The sequence below is a fragment of the Peromyscus leucopus genome, chromosome 16_21, assembly GCF_004664715.2.
Source record: "Peromyscus leucopus breed LL Stock chromosome 16_21, UCI_PerLeu_2.1, whole genome shotgun sequence".
NCBI classification, from domain to species: Eukaryota; Metazoa; Chordata; class Mammalia; order Rodentia; family Cricetidae; genus Peromyscus; species Peromyscus leucopus.
The window spans coordinates 2,568,880-2,590,492 of record NC_051084.1 but is presented as its reverse complement, the minus strand read 5'-3'; the positions used below and the strand labels follow the sequence as shown (position 1 = coordinate 2,590,492).

At 47.4% G+C, this 21,613-nt stretch overlaps 1 long non-coding RNA gene across 2 annotated transcripts in view; it reads right to left on the bottom strand.

The window, feature by feature from the left end:
* The window catches only part of LOC114701993, a 141,448-nt gene that overhangs the window by 63,299 nt on the left and 56,536 nt on the right, over positions 1 to 21,613 (bottom strand). For both annotated transcript variants that reach the window (XR_005090173.1, XR_003735913.2), the window contains exon 2: positions 6,729 to 7,046. This is a non-coding gene — a long non-coding RNA (uncharacterized LOC114701993). The remainder of the gene's footprint in view (positions 1 to 6,728; positions 7,047 to 21,613) is intronic.

Genomic DNA, 21,613 nt, shown 5'->3' with positions numbered 1-21,613 from the left:
AGCCACATCCTCTCCACGGCGTGTGTTAATCCTGTGGGTGGGAACAGTGCGTTTGTCAAGCGGCCCTTTGTGACTTCCACTGTCTAGATAACTCACATTACACAGAGAAACAGCCTCCAAATTCCAAAGCAAATTCCTGAAGAAGGATAGACTTTCTGGGAGCTGCAGAGAACTACCTGGGAGGCTTCCCAGTGTCACAGAAAGAGGCAAGGCTGCAGGGTGCTAGCAGTCACACCACTGTGTGGCTCCAGCTCTGAGGCGGGCAAGGGCTGCATGGCCTGTAAGGAATTTGCCAAGTCACCTTCTCTGTCGCTGGAGGCTCTGGACCCTGACATTCTGTTCTGCTATCACTTGCTGTGGATCTCCCGCAGTTTCACATCCAGAACTCAATTGTCCTCTCGGCATCTACCCAAGTATCACAATACCTGGCTAGTCAGTCACCCCAAGTCAGAGCCTCCCCGAAAGTCCTAAAAACTGCCTTAGCTGACTTGAACTCAGAACCTGGCAGAGTAGGGTTGGATTATGATTTTGCTAAGCATTAAGCTCGAGGAAGAGAGTTACACCTGGCTGGTTTCCCACTTCAGTGTATTTAATTTTACCATAGCCAACTTCAGAAGGGAGGAGAGGAAGGTCCAGAGAGGTCTCTATCGGAGGCCACACAGCCAAAAAGCTGTTGTACTTCGTTAGTACCAGGTTTTCTGATATTCCAACTGTTCCTCAGAGCAGTTCTCCAACTAGAAAATTATTTTTACTATTATAAGTATTTTCATGTGTCCTAGACATGCAACGAAGAGTTTCTGGTGACCAGGGATGAAGAGAAAGCTGGGAGCTGGTGGCTACATATTTATTCTTTTAAGTCTTGCTAAATAGCCCAGAGCCTTGTCTCCTCAGTGAGCCAAACACTGGGAAGAAGAGGCCCACACTCACCCTTTTTGACCCAGGTTTCCAGTGGCCACAGCCTAGTCTAGATCCACCGCAGGGAAGATCTTTGGCTCGGTGACTATAAGCCTTGCCTGCCTCCAAACTCACTCAGGGATACAAGGGCTTGGGGAAAGGGTAGGAAGTCACACAGATGGCCTCCTGGAATCTGCCACCTTTGTTAGTTCTGAATACTCACAGGAAGAGGGGCCTGTGTGATCCTCAAACCTACAGGCCATGGCTAGAAAAGTTCACCAGCCTCCAGGATCTTCTTTGGGAAGAAACTAAAAGGCAGACACCAGCACACCCAGTCCTGGTGCAATTCAAAGGCTTTAGGGTTTGCAGATGAATAAAGTAGGGCCCAGTGGAAGAAGAGCAACCAGCCATGAAACAGCAAAACTGCAGAACCTGGCTGATTTTGGCCCGAAGGTAATCTTTCAAATGAGCATTGAGAGTTGAGTGTGATCCAAGCACTCCATGTGTATTTAAGAATGAACACTCAGCTGGGTGGTGGTTGCACACGCCTTTAATCCCAGCACGCAGGAGGTTCTCTGTAAATTCAAGGCCAGCATGGTCTGCAGAGCGAGTTCCGGGATAGCCAGTGTTACACAGAGAAACTCTGACTTTGGGGGGGGGGGGTATGAACACTCTAACATAACTTCTCAGAAATATCACATGTACTACCTGTCAATAACAGCTTAGGACATAGTAGGCATGAACTATCCATGTGAAGGTCTTCTTTTATATTTCCTGGGCAATCCAATGAAAACGCTGTCCATCTGCTGTCTCCACAGCCCCATACAAATATTACATCACATAACAAGCTGCCCTCCAGTGTTTATGATCCAGGAGAAGTTTCTTTCAAAGACAAACAGGTTTCCTTATTTAAACCAAGGACAAATGACAGCTTATGGGCCCTTGGCCAGTTCTTGTAAATAAAGTTTTATTGGCACACAGCAACACCCACTCATTTACATACTGCCACTGGCAGCTTTCCAGAAGTAGAAGTAGTGTGGATGAGTGGTGGGGAACTGCAAGACTCCCAAAGCTGAAAATATTTACTTTCTAGCCCTGGATAGGAAAAGTTTGCCAAACTTTAATTTAGACACAAATATAACCCACTCAGCATGCTGCGCTAACTAGGAAACCCAGAGCTAGATTGAATGTTCAATTTCTGAGAGTCATGACACATCCTCAGCATTTTCTTATTTCTCTGTGTCTGTGTATTTTGATCTTCCAATTCTACTTCAACATTTACTTAAAAATAACTAATATTCCCTGAGTACATGTTATATGCCAAAAAACACTGACTCAGGCACTCAAATGCGTACTTTTATTAATTCTCACTGTAAAATCGTGGGGGAAGATAACAGCCTCCAGTCATTGAGGAGAAATGAATGAAGGAGATGAAGTCACCAGCTGACTGCACAGTGAGAGTATTTACTACTACGCTGTGATTCAACTCTGAGTAATATAGGGGCTGACTGGAACACTCCGGGTGTTCAGTATGCACCAGAAAGTGGACAGGGCCCACACAGTGCCTGCAATCAATGCCTCACGTGATTATAAGATGCTCTGAGGGGCTGGGAAGACAGCCTAGTGGTTAAGAGTACTGGTTGCTCTTCCTAAGGGCCCTGGTTCAATTCCTAGCACCCACATGACAGCTCACAACTGCCTGTAACTCTAGTTCCAGGGGATCTGGCCTGCAGGCAGTACGTGCACACGCAGTACAGACATACACGTGGGTAAAACACCCATACACATAAAATAAAGATAAATAAATAAGATGCTCCTGGTAGGGCGGGTTTTCTGTGGCCGTGTGTGTGTGTGTGTGTGTGTGTGTGTGTGTGTGTGTGTGTGTGTGTTGCTGCAGATCAAGGTAAGCAGCTGTCTTCATAAGGAATCTTCCAGACTCAGAGAGAAGCACAATAGGCTACAGTCTCACCAGATGCTAAGCAGTTACCCATGTCATAGACTTAAGATTCTGCTCCTGCGATGTCATGAGCTCCCCATAGCCACAGTACCACACCTATAAACAAGGACCAATACTGCATACAAATCAAGGTCCCTTTAAGGCTAAGAGGCATACTTATATTCTGGAAATCTGGGATCGTCTTTCATTAAGTTAGATTCCTACACTCTCAGCAGGGCAGTGATATGTGGGACATCAAAGGCCTCATGCCCCAGTCACAGTTCTTTACAAATGTATTAAAGCACACACACACACACACACACACACACACATACATTTTTCTCTAAAACAGGCTTGCCTGTCTGCAACCAAAATCATCTTCAGTCCGTATCGACCCACTCAGAGAAACACTTGCCAAGCAGCAGTGGGAGTGGGGAGGCTGACAAGTCCAAGTGTAAGCATAGCTTCTGGGACCTCCCAGGAGAACCAGGATGACCTTGGCAACTATCTAGATCTCTCTACCGTATTGTCTTCAAAGGTGAAGCAGAGGGCCGCACCTACCCACCAGATTAGGTGGTCCAGTGGGCTTAGTCCAGCTCACAGTCAGCCCCACAGAGCTCACCAAGAGCCCTGGAGAAGAAAGAGGCTTAGATTTTTTTCATTTCAAATCTGTGCCGACCCCCTGGGGCTCCCAGCACCCCTGTATGGGGACAGGTCCAGGGTGCTAGGCTATCTCCAGGCTAGAGGATCTAGAGAAACAGCCCCCAAGGGTTAGAGTGTGTGCGTCCATCAGCACAGAAACCCATTAAGGAAAACAAGTCTCGATAATAGCACTCAACAGGACACATGCCCCATCAGGCAGCTGAGGAATGACTGAGGAGGTGAACCAGAAACAGAAATGCAGCCTACTCTTGCGGCCACAAGAGGGAAAGGCAGAGCGGCCAGGGGCCTTAGAGTCACCAGGACTAACGTCACCACAACCAATGCCACCAGCACCAGCAGTACCAGAGCAGTAATACTGCCAACATCGAGCGCGCCAGCACCAACAGTGCTAATCATCCTGGTGAGACATGTGATCTCTGGGCCTGGTGCTGCAGGCTGTAGGTCCTAGAAGCTACATTTAGGTGTCTGCCTGTCTTGCCATTTGTCATCCTATAGAAAGTGTCATCATGACCCTTTCTTTCCCGAGCACCTCAGCTTAGAAGGAAAACCCACATAGTTTTAAAGATGCAGGCCAAAAGAAAAAAGGTGACCTGCCCCACGTTACAGTCACTAGAGGGGATAAGAAGGAAGCGGAAGTCACATCTCTCAGCTCCAGGCAGTGTGGGTCCATGGCTGTGGAATCAATCAGGCAACACTGTGTTCCCCGGGGACACGTACTTCGCCTCTCTGTACTCATCCCTGTAACAGTAGCCCAGATGTCTAACAGTGTCTGTCTGCCCCATGGCTCTGTTCTGACGCATGTGTGGTTCAGTGTTTGCCAGGCATCCTGCACAGAGGCTGGCCTAATAAATGGTGATATTTGCTACATCCGTGTCCACAGGATGTAGCCTCGAGCCACCGTCTTATTTCTCATGATTATGGCTCTGGTTTTTTTTTTTTTTTTTTTTTTTTTTTTGGAGCCAGAGCCCACCCTCACCCTCTTATGAGAAGTAGGAGATAAAGAGAACCACCACAAAAGGGTCATTCTAGGGAGTAACCAATAAACGAAGAGAAAGGGAGCTGCGAGCCGCGTGATAAGTGAGGTGCAGCTGTCACAAAAGGAGAATGGGGAGAGAGGGTATAAAGACATGAAGAGGCTAAGAGCCTCAACGGCCCCTCCCTGACATGACTCCACTCACCGCCCCGGCTCAGGCAGATCCATAAGCAGCGCTCCAAATGCCCCATCCGACAAGGCCTCACTCCCCAAAAGCACAGATTCCCCTCGACCATGTGTGCTGTTCTCCCAGCCTGATCCAACTCCAGCCCCAGTCCCAGCCCTGGGGCTCAAGTCCTAAAGGAGTCCCTAAAGTCTTTTTTCTCAGGTAGAGAAAGAGGACTCTAGGTTTGAAGGGCTCAAGAGCAACTACAGGAGTAAATCCCACCACTTACACCTCCAGACCTAGAAGAAAAATTTCCCCCTTCAGCTGACCGTCCTGGTCCTGCAGAAAACACCAAGCAACCATGCCTCTAGCGTCTAGCTTGGCCTTCTCTGGCATATACCTTTGCAAATCCCAAGCCTCAAGGCTCTTGACTATAGAGTGGAGACACACGACCCACCTGGGGGACTGCTGGACCCCATGACACACTGGTTCTGAAGGACCACGCTCCTATTCTCGGTGGGGCTGCAAGAAAACCACAATGGGTCACCACCTCATCAGATCAACTCTGCTGCACCAATGTACTTACTATGTGTCTAGCCTTTAAGCAAGACAGTAAGGCTCTCAGACTCCTAAAGCCTCAAGTCAGTGCACATCCAGGAACTAGGAATAACAGCAGACCATAACCACAGGACTCTGCTTGCATGAGCGGCTCAAGAAGGCCCGCCTCAGAGTTTACCACTGTCACACTAGACCTAGAAGCCCATCCCAAGCAGACCCTAACTCAAGTGCCACTTTGGCAGCCAAATAGTGACCCTGAGCACTATGCTACTTCCTACTGGTGTTATCACTCACAGTCCTGTGGGTAGCCTGGCACTACAGTGAACATCCCTGGGTTCTACCAACCTTGCAACCCCCGAAGGGCCGAGCTTTCTGCCAGTAAACTGCAGAACCACGAGAGCCTCGGTCGTCAAGTCCACTACTCCCTCCCTCCAGCTGGCAGAAGGCTCCTTTTCCTTGCCGATTGCAGGCCTTCTGAAGCTCAGCCTTCCCATGGGCTTCAAGAAATATGACGCTTAACGGACTATCCAGGCCAACCCGCAGTGTCTGGTGCAAAGTCTAGCACTGTTTACCATGCTGTGCTCAGAAAATTTTCAGGGCCGAGTAACACACTCCCCCTCCCCAGGAGCTGCCCTGCACTGGGACGGCCCTGACCCTGTGTCAAGCTTCGGGCACACGTTCCGCACGTAATTCCAACCCTGTGATAGAAGAGAATACAAACTTCAGCCATGCTGAAGAGGGGCACCCAACCGTCACTTGCCCTGAGTCACATAGGGTGGGAGAGATTTAAACCCAGAACAGCCACCTGCGGACACACACGTCCCACGGTAACAACCATTTGGTCTCATGTTCTCAGCTCTAGGCATAGAGCCAAGAAACAGTTCTATTGTGTTTGGCTCTGCCATGGAACTGCCAGTCTTAATGCATTAACCATCACATCTTCATTTATCCTTTCTGCAGCGTGAGTACACTTGCCAGGTACCCACTGAGTCTCAGAGACACAGACATCCTCCTCAGGCCTTGGACTTCAAGACACTTACAGTGTAGAGGACAAAAACAGAAATAAGAACCTTCAATCAGTAAGTACCCATCAACCTGGGGAATAAGGGTGGCTCCAGGGAGGATTCTCTTTTTCTCGTTATTGTTATTATTGTTGTTGTTGTTTGGTGTTTGTTTGTTTTCATTGTATATCAGCCCTGGTTGTCCCAGAACTTACTCTGTAGACCAGGCTGGCCTCCAACTCAGAAATCTGCCTCCTTGAATTAAAGGTCTGTACCCACCCACCCCCCCCACCCCACCGCCCCACCCCCCGGCCCCCAGCTCTTATTTTGTAATTATAAAGACTTTTACTTTTTGTCTTTCTCCCACAGGTTCCCGGCATCACGCCAGATACATAAATGGACACAGAGGACCGCAGATCTTCTCCTAACAGTCCCATCAATAGAGAGCTCTCAACTACCAGCCAGGACAGCCTGGCCTAAAGCGTGGAAACATGCCAGAGACACTTCGTCAAAAGGAGATGGGTCGTGGGGACTTACATTTTAGAGGGAGCTCCAGGATGCCCGAGAGCTCAGAGCAAATATTCTCATGGAGTCAAGGGTAGAGATACAGTCTTCTCAGCTATGGTCCTTGTCCCCAGTGGGCATTATGTGGGAAACGTTAGGCCACTTGCAGCATCCCAAGGCAAGCCAGGTGTGTTATTCCAGAAGCTGCATCCACCAGCATTACTCCACAGGCAACTTCATCTTACTGTAAATCCACAGGGTTGGGAAAATTCCCCAAGTGAGGCTCCATATGGTCTGCAAGCACAGCCTGCTGGAGGGCATCTTCGTACCATAGTCATGTGAAGGTCAGGCCTGAGACAAGGGAGGAGAAGAAAACAGTGTTGGCACAATCACAGACTACAGCAGCAATCACTACTCCTTCCTTTTGACACTGAGCTGAGTACAAAACATTCCCTGTGACACTGGTACCCAAAATACAGGTGAGTGGGAGGCCTAGGGGGAAAGGGCGTGGTGGGAGAAGAGCCTTCGGGGAATAACACTAAGCCATTTGCTACTCTCCAGGTAAGAACATTTTAGCTGCAAGAGGATGCACAGAGCTGCCCCTGGAGGAGAAGAGTAAGACCTGACTGTGCCCACAGTGTTGATGAAGAGCAAGTTATTGGCTTGCCTGGACTCACAAAAGACTGGCCTGGCACCTAGCCAGGCTCCCCTGCAGGTCTGAAAGGTCCCAGTAGGGAGCTACTAGGCTTAGAGGCTTAGGGGTCAGCTGGTCGGAAGTCAGTCTTTGTTTTGTTTCTTTTTAAAGGCGACCGCATAAGGCTGGCCTGGTTCCAGGTCCTGCTCTGCTCAGTGAGCTATTTCTCCAGGACAGGGCCTGGGGCGTGTTACTTCTCTTATTCATTCAGCAATTCCTGGGTCCTTCTCGGCTGGTCCAGCTACTACTGTGTCTTCGGCTCCTCAATCCAGTGCATTCACATTATCCCAGCGATCACAGAGTTTGGGGCCTGGACTTACCCCAGCCACCTGAGAGCACTAACGGTCCTTCCCGGAGCATGTGTCATTCATCCTGCTAGGAGCCCTGGCCTACCGCATCCCACATAACGCCCCATCTGGGATTCTCTAACAAAGTTTACAGAATAATACTTGGAGGCACAGACCATTGAGGGTGATTCACACTAGTCAGAGAGCATCCAGAAGCTAGGCAGTCTGTCTTCCGATGTCTGAGCCTCGATAAGGTGTCCTGCATGATCCTGTGAGGAACGCCTATCCAAGATGACTCTAACTAAAAATTGCATATTTCACACATATGCAATCCCATTTCATCTTCACACATGCACACAAAGCTGTAGGTTCTAAACTGTCATTATTTGGTTGCTGAGATAAGAAACTTGAGGTCCAGGGCAGCAACTGAGAGGAGCCTGTAGTCCATTCTGTCAGAGGGGACGACATACAGAGGAGAGGCTGGGGGGCCGGGGGTGGGGTGGGGGGTGAGGGGAGGCAACTGTGATTTACACCATAGCCTCAGTTAACAGTTGGGGAGAAGAGAGGAAGCGCATTATTAAATATTTACTGAGGCCCACAGGCAAATCTGAAACCAGGTTTATTTTGTCGTGGTCAAGTCCATTAAAGTTCTGTCACCTGAGGAAGAATTATCACATGGCTGGTTGAGTATTACTGTAGCCAACTAACTGGTAGCTTCGGACCAAGGGCAGAGGTGGCAGCGTGGATGCTCAGGAGAAAAGGGACCACACCATACTCTCACCTGCCAGACAATATCATGGGGGGCGGGGTGCTACATGAGGGCTTGAGGCATCCTCAAACCCAAATGCTTCTCTCATAGAGGGCATTCTCATTGCACCCTACTGCTTACATGCCGTGGAGCTAAAATCAAGAAGACAGACCCCAGGGACCAGCCACCTCATGGAGCAGACAAGCATTCTGTAGAAGCTGAATGTTCAAAAGTGATATACAGGGGAGGAAGCCAGGTGTGGTGGTGGCGTACGCCTTTGATTCCAGCACTCAGGAGGCAGAAGCAGGCGGATCTCTGTGAATTCGTGGCCAGCCTGGTCTACACAGTGAGTTCCAGAACGGCCAGAGCTGTTACACAGAGAAACCCTGTCTTGAAAAGCAAAAAAAAAAAAAAGGGGGGGTGGCGCTCCACAGGGACACTGTCACACAAGTCTACTTATGTGGAGTAGATGCATGCCCTTTGGGTCTAGGTTCTCTGCCTCATCACATTATCTTCTCACAGCCTACTGCGGTCAGCTGGCCACGCCTGGAAGGCATCCAGGAGGAGGCTCATCAGGAAGCATGCTCTAACTTAGTGACACAGAAATGGCCCCACTATAAAATACAGCCTCGGGGCCTTTCTTTTGGCTGGGTCTCTTTCCTCCCTGTCTCCCAGATTGTCAGGCCCAAATGTGTCACTTCCTTTGTGACCCTCCCTCCTGGATATTGGTTCCAGCTGACCCCTTCCAGCAGGCACTGGTAAGAAACACAAGCTGCTTCTGTCCCCTACACGACACCCTCAAAAGAAAGACCTTCGTGTATCGACTCCCTTGAACACGGGTGGACTGAGGAATGCTTTGCAAGCTGCATGTGTATTCCCCAGAGAAGGAGGGGCAGATTCCTGGCATCCGTTTTTGTTGTTGTTGTTTTTCGAGACAGGGTTTCTCTGTGTAGCTTTACACCTTTCATGGATCTCGCACTGTAGACTAGGCTGGCCTCGAAGTCACAAAGATCCACCTGCCTCTGCCTCCCAAGTGCTGGGATTAAAGGTGTGTGCCACCACTGTCCGGCTTCTGGCATCCGTTCTATGTCTCAGTGTGTATAACTTCATGTTCTCCCCTCTTCCTCAAGGTCATCTCCACACTACATGTATGTATGCACACACATCTGAGTTTCTCACTCCCCTTCTCTATCTTCCAGAACTGTCCACTCTGCTGTTAATATCAGTAGATGTCAATTCTAATGCCTGGGTAATTCAGCCAAAGGACCACAGTACTGACTGCAGGACCTGAAAAACAGTCCTGGGAGGTCAGGCTGGCCCAGCCTCACTGCCCTCCACCCGCTCTTAGTTGGAAAATTAAGATTTCTTAAACACAGCAAAGAAAACATCTCCTTCCCTCCCTCGCTGGAATACAGAAGCAGCAGTCACCAAGACACTGCTCTGTATTCCAGGGACCAGATCTTGTCAGGATCTAGTCCTAGACAATGCTGTAAGTAGCCTCCTGCAGACTCCATTTTTGCTTCCTTCCTTTCTTTCTTCCCCAAGGTGCTGGATTAACAAGGATCAGTTGCTTTAGAATCCCTGAGCCATCCAGCACTGGTTCCTCCTTACACACATGCATTCAAGAAATAGAACATGAAGTGCCCAAGGAAGCAGAGTGGGACCCGATAAACCAGAACGTGAGTCCCTATGTGGGGTCTTTGTGGCCTCTGACACATCCTTTGAAAGTATCTATTTGAGGCACTGGGGTAATGTTCCTATAGGGTCAGAACTGGATTCAGTTCTCAGCACCTACATGGTGGCTCACAGTCTGTCCTAGGGGATACGACACCCTTTCCTGACCTCCACTAGCACCAGGCACACCCATGGTGCACATACATGACATGTAGAAAGAATACCCAATGAGTAATATAAATCTTTAAAAAGAAAGACAGCCGGGCAGTGGTGGCACATGCTTTTAATCCCAGCACTTGGGAGGCAGAGGCAGGCAGAACTCTGTGAGTTCAAGGCCAGCCTAGTCTACAGAGAGAATTCTAGGACAGCCAGGGCTACCCTGTCTTGGCAAAAAGGAAGGAAGGGAGGGAGGAAGGAAGGAAAGAAAAAGAAAGAAAACAAAAAGAAATGAAGGAAGGAAGGAAGGAAGGAAGGAAGGAAGGAAGGAAGGAAGGAAGGAAGGAAGGAAGGAAGGATTTCTGTTCAATTAAAAGAGAGGAGCCTCCTCTGGGTTCATCTGTTGAGATATAGGGAATAGACAGAGTACTAAGCATGTAGTGTGCTCACAACCCAAGCAGAGTCACTACCACCCGGGACAATGGGACCATCGTGAATGAATCTTGAGAGAAGCAAACTGAACTCACTGGAGTTGGCTAAGGGAACAAAGGCTATGAAGGTTCATCTTGCTCTCCGATTTGACCCACTGAGATGCATGAGGAAGATCAGCAGAGCACATCTAAGGGTGTGCCTGTGAGGGTGTTTGCAGGAAGGATTAACTAAGGGGGTCAGATCTGCTTTGAATGTAGGCATTTCTATCCCATAGGCTTGGGTCTGTGTGAAAGAAATGGGAAATGCAGCCTCTTGCAGCCACCTGCTTTTTCCTGGCTGGTGGAAAAGCACCACTCTCTATCACAATGGTCTTAGCTCTCTGAAACAGTGAGCTAGAATAAATCTGTGATGGCTTTCCTTGGTTGTCAACTTGACTCCATTTGGAATTAACTAAAACCCAAATGACTGGGCACACCTGTGAGGGATTTTTTTATTATTATTATTATTCTTTTTGTTGTTTTGTTTTGTTTTTTTGTTTTGGTTGGTTGGTTGGTTGCTTGGTTGGTTGGTTGGTTTTTTTGAGACAGTTTCTCTGTGTAGCCTTGGCTGTCCTGGAGCTCACTATGTAGACTAGGCTGGCCTCAGACTCAGAGATCCATCAGCATGTGCCTCCCCATGGCTGGGATTAAAGGTGTATGTGTACCACAACATCCAGCTTGAGAGATTTTTTTTTTTTCTTAATGAAATCATTTGAATTGGGAAGACCCACTTCTAATCCAGATCTTTGGCATGAGAGAACACACCCTTAATTCAGATGTTTTGCATTGGGAAGACCCATCTTTAATCTGGACCATACTTTCTGCTGACAGTGTATACAAAGGACATAAAAGAAGGAAGCTTGGCTCTCACTAGCAAGTCCATTCCTTCACAGGCATTACAACCTACTTGTTTGGGATTCCGGTGTATACTGAAGAGCAGCTGAGACAGCCAGTCTCATGAACTGAACAACTACTGGATTATTGGACCTTTCATTGGTAGATAGTCATTGTTGGACTAGTTGGACCATAGCCTGTACACCATTCTGATGGGATTTATTATATACACTGTATGTGTGTATATATATATATATATGTATGTATGTATGTATATATATCGTTTATATATGTACATATATATCATAAATATACATACATATCCATTCTGTAAGTTCTGTTCTTCTAGAAAACCCTGACTAATAGAAATCCTTCATTTAAGCTATTTTTTTCCTCTCAAGTGTTTGTTCATAGACATAATAAAACTGACTCACACAAAGGGTTTGGTTTCCTTATTTACAAGACTTCTCAGAACAGAGCAGGCTGGCCCAGTAGCTCCTGGGGGGGCACTCTAAGCCTTAGCTGGGGAGAACAGATCCAGGCTAGTTAAGGACTTCCTATCACTGCTGGAGAAGCCAATAAAGGAGTTAAACCTCCTTGCTCAGTTCTCCCCCAGCCACTAAGAATACTAAGTATAAGACACTCTCCTCAGGTCCCCCAGCCACTAAGAGTACTAAGTATATAAGACACTCTCCTCAGGACCTCGGGGTTACCCCGGGACACCCCTCTCCTGGAGTGTATGAGAAGGTCTCAGAGGGGCAGCCTCTGGGCCACAGGAAGTTGAGAGAGAAAGTAGTCAGCTCCCTGCAGGCTGGAGGAAGACCACAGGAATGTCAAGAAAGGGAAGGGTTAGTATGTAGTGAGGAGAATGAGGACTTTCTTTTCTATCCCAGGACACAGCTAGTTGTCTCATCTGATTCTAACCTGCTTAACATTCGGGTCACAGTGATGATGATTCCCCAAGCTCATATCCATAGAGCATCATGGAGACCAGAGGCCCTGCATACCAATAGCCCCAGCACAGTGAAACTTCCTACTGCCCTTAGCAGGCAGGAACCAGCCCCATCCCTGCACTGAGAGCAGAATGAGTCACAGGAGTGATGATAAGATGGACTGGAATGAAGGCTCCCTATCCCAACCCGTAGACATTCCATTCCAGCTACTACTGCATAGCACATCTCACACAATAACCTTCTTCCGGACCCATCCATCCCCTTAGTGACTTCTCATTCAACAAAGCCCTTTTCATCCCCCACGTAGCCACTCCCAATCTTCTTATAATCCCTTGTGACTGACCCCATCACTGTCCCTTCCCAGTGCCCCCAGATTATGACATCATTGATTTTAAACCCCAAGCCTGTTGTCATCTCGGGTCCATTGGTGTAGTATGGACTTCAGTATGTAGAAGTAGGATGGATGTTCTAAAAACATGAGGACACAGATGTATTCTCTTCAGCCTGAGCCCCACATTGCTTGGCACATCTCAAGACCTCTCTGTCATAAAGTAGTAAGTGGCTAGGACCATGACAAAGCCTCAGATCCACATCATCTAATGAGCCTGGCAGCTGCTCAGTGTTCAGGGAACATCATGAGACCAGATATGCTGGCACACACTTGTAATCCCTGTATCCTCGGACGCTCTAGTGCTGAAGCAGGGGGATCACAGATTCAAACTCCGTTTGACCTACAGAATTAGTTCAAAGGCTAGCAGTTAAGCAATACTCTATCTTGATTTTTTTTTAATCTTAAGATTAAAAAAGGGGCTCAGTTGAGGATTGTAGCTCCATTGTAAGAGTAAATTAGTAAATGTTAAGGGACTGGAGAGATGGCTCAGTAGTTAAGAGCACTGGCTGTTCTTCCAGAGGACCCAGGGTTCAATTCCCAGCACTCACAGGCACCTCACAACTATCTGTAAACTCAAGTTCCAGGGGATCCAACACCTTCACAGACATACATGCAAGCAATATACCAATGTACATAAAATAAAAATAATTTTTTTTTAAAAAGAGTGCTTATTGAGCATGCATAAAGATCTCGAGTTCAACCTATAGCACTGCATAAAATAGGTCAAAGTGGTATTTATTTGGCATCCTGGCATTTCGGAGACAGAGGCAGGGAGAATAGAAGTTAACAGTCCTCAGTTCCATGGTGAGTTATAGTGAGTTCAAGGCTGGCCTGGGCTACATGAGACTCTGTGTGTGTGTGTGTGTGTGTGTGTGTGTGTGTGTGTGTGTGTGTGTGTGTGTGTTGTGGGGGGAGCATCCCTAGAAAACAAATGAACTCATAAGAGGAATATTATGCTTCAGTCATTGAACAATCTGTATCTGTACTTATCAGTTCAATGTCTCAGAACATGTTATGTAAAAAAGACAGTGGTCATTTTGATACGATATGAATATTACAAATAATATTTGTAATATTAGTAAATGAACTTTAAAAAATGAATAAAATCTGACAGCAGGGCTCAGTAAATAAAGGTACCTGCTGTCAAGCATTGTATCCTGAGCTCAATTCCTGGGATGAGAACCAAATCCTGCAAGCCGTCCTCTGGTTTTCATGGATGTGCTGTGACCTGTGTGCCCACATGCACATATTCGCACATGTAAATAAAGAGGTGTTATTTTTAAAAACAAGTAAATTGGAGGCTGGAGAGATGGTTTAGTGGTCATGAGAAGGTATTGCTTTTGTAGTGCCTGGATTTGGTTCCTAGCACCCACATGTGACTCAATCATCCACAGCTCCGGTTCCAGGGGGATCTGATGCCTTCTTCTGACTTCCAAAGGCACCAGGTGTGCATATGGTACATATCCATATGCAGGCAAAACAATCATGCACATAAAATAAACAAGTGTACCATAATTGTTTTTTAGGCAAGAGATAACTCAGTGGTAGACTGCTTACTTCGCAGGCATGGGGCCCTAGATCCAGTCCCCCACAATAAGGGGGAAAAATATCACAGATGTCTAGTAGAAGAATTAGACATTTGTGCCTACCTACCATGTACTTGACCAGAGCAATAGAAGTTACTCTTAGTGATGAGAGAGCAGAAGGTCCCGCTGGGAAAGAGGCCAACAGAGAATGGGAGCAGATTCCATGGGTGTATGTCTCCCACACAGCCCAGGCTCTGTAAAGAGCGTGCTGCTGTCTACATCACTGCTCACAGTGCACACCAGAGAGGTTGTTCAGTGTTTCTAAGCAACCACCCTTGCTCTCAGACCCACTCATCTATAGCTTCACCTTCCAGGGTCTCAGCCACTCATGACCAAAGAAAATGAAAATCTCCGGAAATAAGCAACTTACCAACTTAAATTTTATTATGACTATAATTACTCCATTATAAGCTGCTGTTGCTTATTTCTTGTTACAGTTACCTTACAAATTAAAGCATATTCAGGATATGTCTGCAGAGGAAAAACAGTGGCTAAAGGTCTTAGGACCAGCTGTGGTTTCAGGCATCTGTGGAGGGTCTTGCAGCGGTACTGCCTGAAGACAAGGAAGCGAAGGGATAAACTTTCCAAGGGGCTGCTGGGAGGAGCAAGTGAAATAACCCCCCGCGGTGTGCACAGCAGGTCCCTTCCGCACAGAGAACATTAGCTCTCATTACCATTAGCCACAAGTGGTTCATCAGCAAAATGAATACTAGTCATGACGGTTTCTCAGCAGCCAAGATGCACCTTCAGGAAAGATGCTGAATTCAGAGTCTCTTGGCTGCTCACCTTCTGAGTAGGTTAAGGAGAAGAAAATGTCATTCCCTCAAGGACTTGAAGGGACTAGGCACAAGGCCTGCTGAACAGGTAATTAGGCTCAAGGTGAACTGAGCATGCACGCTGGGAATGGCTGCATTATCTAGGAAGAGGACCGCACTGGGGCTGAGGCTGCCCAGGGCTTCTCAGCAGCTCTGGGAAGAATGCACCAGAAGCTAAAGGCAGGCCTAGGACCCGAGATGCCACAAGCCCCACAGGCTGAATGCCTGCTGCTCTGTGTCCTCGCCTAACCCTGACAGGCCAGCTGTGCAGGCCAACACTAGCAAGCTTGAGGGCAGGGAAGGGTAGGAGCCAGTAGGAAGCACTTAGTGCGAGCAGCAGTAGCAGTCAGGGCAGGTCACTCCCCAATCCCTCTTCTCTCCTGTATCTGGATTCCCAGACAGGAATACAGCAGGGGGCAGGAAGGAATGAGGACCAAGACTGGGCCCTACTGAGCCCACAAAATGAGACAGCTTCACCAAATGTCTCCTTGTGACTCTGTCACCTCCTCTGGCGGCAGGACTGTCCCCACTACAGTCTGAAGGAAGATATAGACATCAGGCTAGGATTCTTATGCAAGGTTCTCTGACTCCTTCCATTTCTTGCCAAAAGACAGGGATAGTACTTTCCACATTTCTGCAGGGTCCAAAGTTGCTTATAATGGGCATATACTTCTTCTTTTTTTTTTTTTTTTTTTTGGTTTTTCGAGACAGGGTTTCTCTGTGCAGTTTTGCGCCTTTCCCGGAACTCACTTGATAGACCAGGCTGGCCTCGAACTCACAGAGATCCGCCTGCCTCTGCCTCCCGAGTGCTGGGACTATAGGCATGCGCCACCACCGCCCGGTGGGCATATACTTCTGATACAACCAGAAAAGAGGCTGCGGATACGACGAGTGATTTTGTTTTTCCATAAGCACCCAGAGCTAAAGTGTGAGAATACTCTTCTTTGGGTGTGTAAGAACAGTTCCTGGCTGTCAGTCTAACAGCACTGCAAAGGGACAGCACGATGACTCAGCATTTGAAAGTGCTGGCCACTGAGTCTAATGGCCCGAGTTCCATTTCTGGAACCCACATGGTAAAAGAAGAGAACTGACTCTCACAATTTGTCCTCTGACACACACACACACACACACACACACACACACACACACACACACTATTTGCAGGATGTAAGACTCCAAAATGTGTATACCAACTATTTGTCTTCTTGCAGATGCCTAACACACACTGAGAAGCAGTCACATACTCCCAACAGGCTCTATTTGAAGTAAGCATGGGGTATTTGAAGTAAGCATGGGGTCCTGGGCACTAGGAGTCTCAACAGTTTAGACCCCAACAAGACTTGTAGGACTTGGGTATATAGCACGCATGCACGTACGTACAAAGAGGTACCATTCTTGGCCCAGACTAAACCAGATGTGGTGTTGCACACCACTAACCTCAATACAGGGAAGGTGGAGGAAGGCAGATGAGAAGGTCAAGGTAATCCTTGACTACACTCCAGGCTGGCTAGCCCAGGTTACATGAGGCCCAGTCTCAAAAAGTGAAACAAAGCAAAAACAGACTTGCAAACAGATACCCACCCAGCTAGCTACCCCTGGCACGCATACACCCCAAACTGATGAGGCAACAGGAATGGGCTGAAGAAGGGAGGGTGTGTGTTTTTCCATTTCGGAAACAGCCACAGAACCAAAACAATCTCTCAGAGGCCAGACTTCCCACCCTGAAAAGCAAGGCTATTGTTGCAGGGCAGGGGACTGTGTTCGATACTCCGCTAGCCTCTTTGGGTGCTTGCGTGCATGTGGCACATATCCAGACAAGCATACACACACATACACATAAATAAAAATAAATTTCATTTTTTCCTTAAACAATAAGGGCTAATGTGCTAGTTTGCTTTCTATGACAACGATAAAATACTGACCAAAAGTAAGCTGGGGAAGAGAGGTTTGATTTCATTTTACAGCTCCCAACCAGGGTGCATCACTGAGGCAAGTCAGGGCAGAAACTCAAGGCCAAGATACCTGAAGCAGGAACTGAGGCAGAGGCCATGGAAGAATGCTGGCTACTGACTTGCTCCTCATGGCTTTACTCAGCTTGCTTTCTCATACCTTCTAGCACCACCTACCCAGAGACGGCACTGTCCATAGTGAGCTCCCACATTAATCATTAAGCAGGAAAATGCCCCTCACAGACTTGCCTTCTATAGGCCATTCTATGGAGTTAATTCCCTCTTCCCAGATACCATGCGCTTGTGTCAGGTGGACAAAAAAACAACCCATCACAGCTGAGATCCCCAACTGTGCGCTATGACCATACAGGCATCATAGCATTTGGCTGCTGCCATGACCCAAGCCACGTTGCAACTTCCCAGGCAAGGCTCTCTGCTCTGGAGCCCTGTGTTTTACTCAAGATCCCTCAGTGAATGGTGGGAGATGGTTCCACTAGCAGAAGAGGCAGGCTGTCTAGACATTTCAATTGCTCTTGGAACTCCAGCAGAGGATATGGAACAAAATGGCGGTGTCCCACCGTGAGCTTCATAGTCATTCACGTTCACCGTAAAGCACATGCATAAAAGGGGGAAGGGTGCTATTCCATGTCCCACGCACGGGGAGAGTCCCATTCTGTTGAGGGATACTATGGAGTACTTAACAAGTCACTCTATAGTGGGTATCTCACACCACAAGAAACATACTCCCTCAGTTCTGGAGGTGAGAAGTCCACATCCCAGGAAGAGTGGGTTCTTCTCTCTGGAGGCTCTCTGGCGCAATCTTCCTACAGAGCCCTCAAGCCTTGTCATTCACTGGCTTGTGGCGTCATCTCTCCCATCTCTACCTTCCCTTATCGTCTGGCCTTTCCCCTGCACCCCTAAGACTGCCTCTCCCTTTGTCTTGCTCCAACACCAACCCCTGGCTACTGAGTTTTACCGGAATCCAATTCTGAGGCAGGCTAGAAAGGTCGAGAAAACTTTGGGGATGAGACAATTTACAAAGAAGCCCCTGAATCTGGAACCCAGCCGAAGCCTTTGCTAGCAGAGGGTCAAGAACTTCAGCACAATTCACAACTCTTGAGGCTTTTCTCCCGTCCCAGCCCCCACCTGCAATCTTCCAGGAATCTCACTAGGAACTCCACTTACAGGGACAGGACATGCACAAAGAGTCTTATGCAACCCTGGTGGCTCCTGGTTTTACCTTATCAGACTCTAATTGCACCCAAGGAATCTCTGGAGCCACTTCAGGATATCTCTTATCAAAAGAGAGAAGGTGTGTGTGGGGGGGGCGCGGGGGTTCTCCCTCTTGGAAGAGCCTGCATCTCACTTGGGTATGTCTTGATTTTCCCTGTATTCACTTGGGTGTATGCCTTCCTTTTTTCTCAGTCGACCACTCTGGCCTCAAACTCACAGAGATCCACCTGCCTCTGCCTCCCGAGTATTGGGATTAAAGGCCTGTGCTATCACACCCAGCACCTCTCTCTCTCTCTCTCTCTCTCTCTCTCTCTCTCTCTCTTTCTCTCTCTCTCTCTGGCTTTTTGAGACAGGGTTTCTCTGTGTAGCTTTGCGCCTTTCCTGGATCTCACTCTGTAGACCAGGCTGGCCTCGAACTCACAGAGATCCGCCTGCCTCTGCCTCCCGAGTGCTGGGATTAAAGGCGTGCACCACCATTCTTTTCCTCTTAACCCTCATGCCTAAACCTATATTAGACTATTTTTAATAGCATAAGTGATACTGGTTCGCTAAATTGGTCCCTAAAAGTCTTTTCAGTGTTGAAGCCATAAACCAAAGTTTAGCCTGAGTCAAGATCTCTAAAAATACTAGGGGACCTCTTGGGCTAGTGGAGGTGGCAGTGTAGAGCTGTGTTCCTACCTTACCCACCCCCATCCCCACTCCAGCGCTCCATTTTCTTACTGCTGACAATATGAGCTCACTTAAAATAATTATGTCACAAGCATCCCGCTGTCCAAATAATGGCACATTCTGGGGCTAGTTTGAATACCAATGTGGGAGGGGGTCCTGTCAACCCAGAATAATCTTCTTTGTGTTTTCACATAAAGTAAGATTTGTGGCCAACTGTGTCCTTTCCTCATAAGGGAGGATTAATGGCTGAATATGATACTGCCTATTTTAATCCCAGCACTCAAGAGGCTGGGTGAGACAGGAGTACAGCAGCTACTTGACAGCTACCACTTACTGGGCGGTGGTGGCGCAGGCCTTTAATCCCAGCACTCATGAGGTAGAGGCAGGCGGATCTCTGAGATTGAGGCCAGCCTGGTCTACAGAGTGAGTTCCAGGGCAGCCAGGGCTGCACAGAGAAACCCTGTCTTGAAAAACAAACTAACAAACAAAGGCAGTTAGCATGAAACACAAAGAGTAAGACAGGAGAGGGATTGGGGATTTAGCTAAGTGGTAGAGCGCTTGCCTAGCAAGCACAAGGCCCTGGGTTCTGTCCTCAGCCCTGGAAGAAAAAAAAAAAAAAGAAAGGAGGAGAGAAGAAGAGAAGAGTGGGGAAGGGAAGGAGAGAAACTGTGGGATTTGGGTACTCTGGATCAGTTTCTTACTTAACAAAACTAATAGATGGGCTGGAGAGATGGTTCAGTGATCAGGAGCACTGGCTGCTCTTCCAGAAGATCCAGGTTCAATTCCCAGTACCCATGTGGCAGCTCACAACTGTCTGTCTGTAACTCCAATTCCAGGAGATCCAACACCCTCACACAGACATACATGCAGGCAAAACATTGAAGTACATAAAATAAAAATAAATAAATCCTTAAAATACAAAATAAAATAAAACTTGCCGATGATAAACAGTCTCCAAGGGGAGGGCATGAAGCTGTTGGCAATGGTAACATGCAGGTCCTTAGGTTCTCGAGGGCAAAGGAACAGTGTGGAAAGAGCTTGCTGGAAACGGTTGATGTTATCTGATGTCTTTTATCACTTGGCTTTTGATATTAGGCAATACTGCAAGGCTTAAAACTAGGTAATGAGAATTAATTAAGACCTGATGGCATTAGCATCATTATTATTTAACAAAAAAGAATAAGAATGGAAGCTTCATGACTTACTAATGACTGCTTAAACATTTCATTGCAATATGCAATATTCAAAGCACAAACCTGTAATACACAACCTGCAATTCACTGGAGCTTAATTCCAACCCCAGGCCCAGCCCTCTGGTCACAAAACATCTCTGCCATCAGCAGAGTCCTAAGCTGTATATATTACTGACCTTGCCTGGCAGGTGGGACTCCTCCATATCCAAGTATCACACAGAGAGTATAAGGGTCTGCTCTAAAGTAAAAAGGGTGGTATTAAAAAGTTACCTGGGGCTGGAGAAATGGCTCAGAGGTTAAGAGCACTGGCTGCTCTTCCAGAGGTCCTGAGTTTAATTCCCAGCAACCACATGGTAGCTCACAACCATCTATAATGAGATCTGGTGCCTTCTTCTGGCCTGCAGGCATACGTGCAGGCAGAACACTGTATACATAATAAATAAATAAATAAATGAATGAATAATAAATAAAATAAAATAAAAAAGCTACCTATGTTCAGAAGAAGGAAGAGGATATAGGACCATTAAAAATGCATCACTCACTGCAATGTAGGAAACTGATATTCCTACACAAAGATCCAACGAAATTCTCCCAGGGAAGCTGTGTGACTTCACACTGGGATCTAGAAATATGCATGGTGTTTATTTCTAAGTTTTCTTCTTTTCTGGGAGTGAAGAATGGCAGACCCTCCAGGTTTACCATACTGGCTTTTCTAGGAACTTGATGTGTGTAGCCTTGGACCATGGACTAATTTCTCTCCTAGTACCAGCATCCAGGCCTGCTTAGAATCAAATGAGTCAATATTTGTAAAAGGCTTGGAATAGTAGCTTAGCTGCAGAAATGCTATCCTATGTTAGAATAATTTTTCATGTTATAATAAGAAAATATGGTAAAGGTCAAGGGGGGAAAAGGTAGTCAAAAGCAGTGGGGATCAGGGACATCAACATAAGGAGCCTTTAATGATGTCTTGTGATGGTTTAGAGTGGCCTTCCCATCCCCCAGCCAAGTCTAACCACATTATGGGGTGGTAAAGGACAGGTGACCCAAGCCTCTGGAATACATACAACAAAAGAGATGCTGGAAAAAAAGGTGACATCTCCAGTGATTTTTAGCTTCAAGTCTTAGTTTTTAAAAAGTCCATTTCTCTTAGCCTCGCCAGGCCCCCATATCAATCGCCTCCCACCCCCACAACACATGCATAAAAAATGAGATTGCACAGCCCCAAGGATTGTTCTCAGCATATCCTTTTCACCAGGAGCCCAGCTC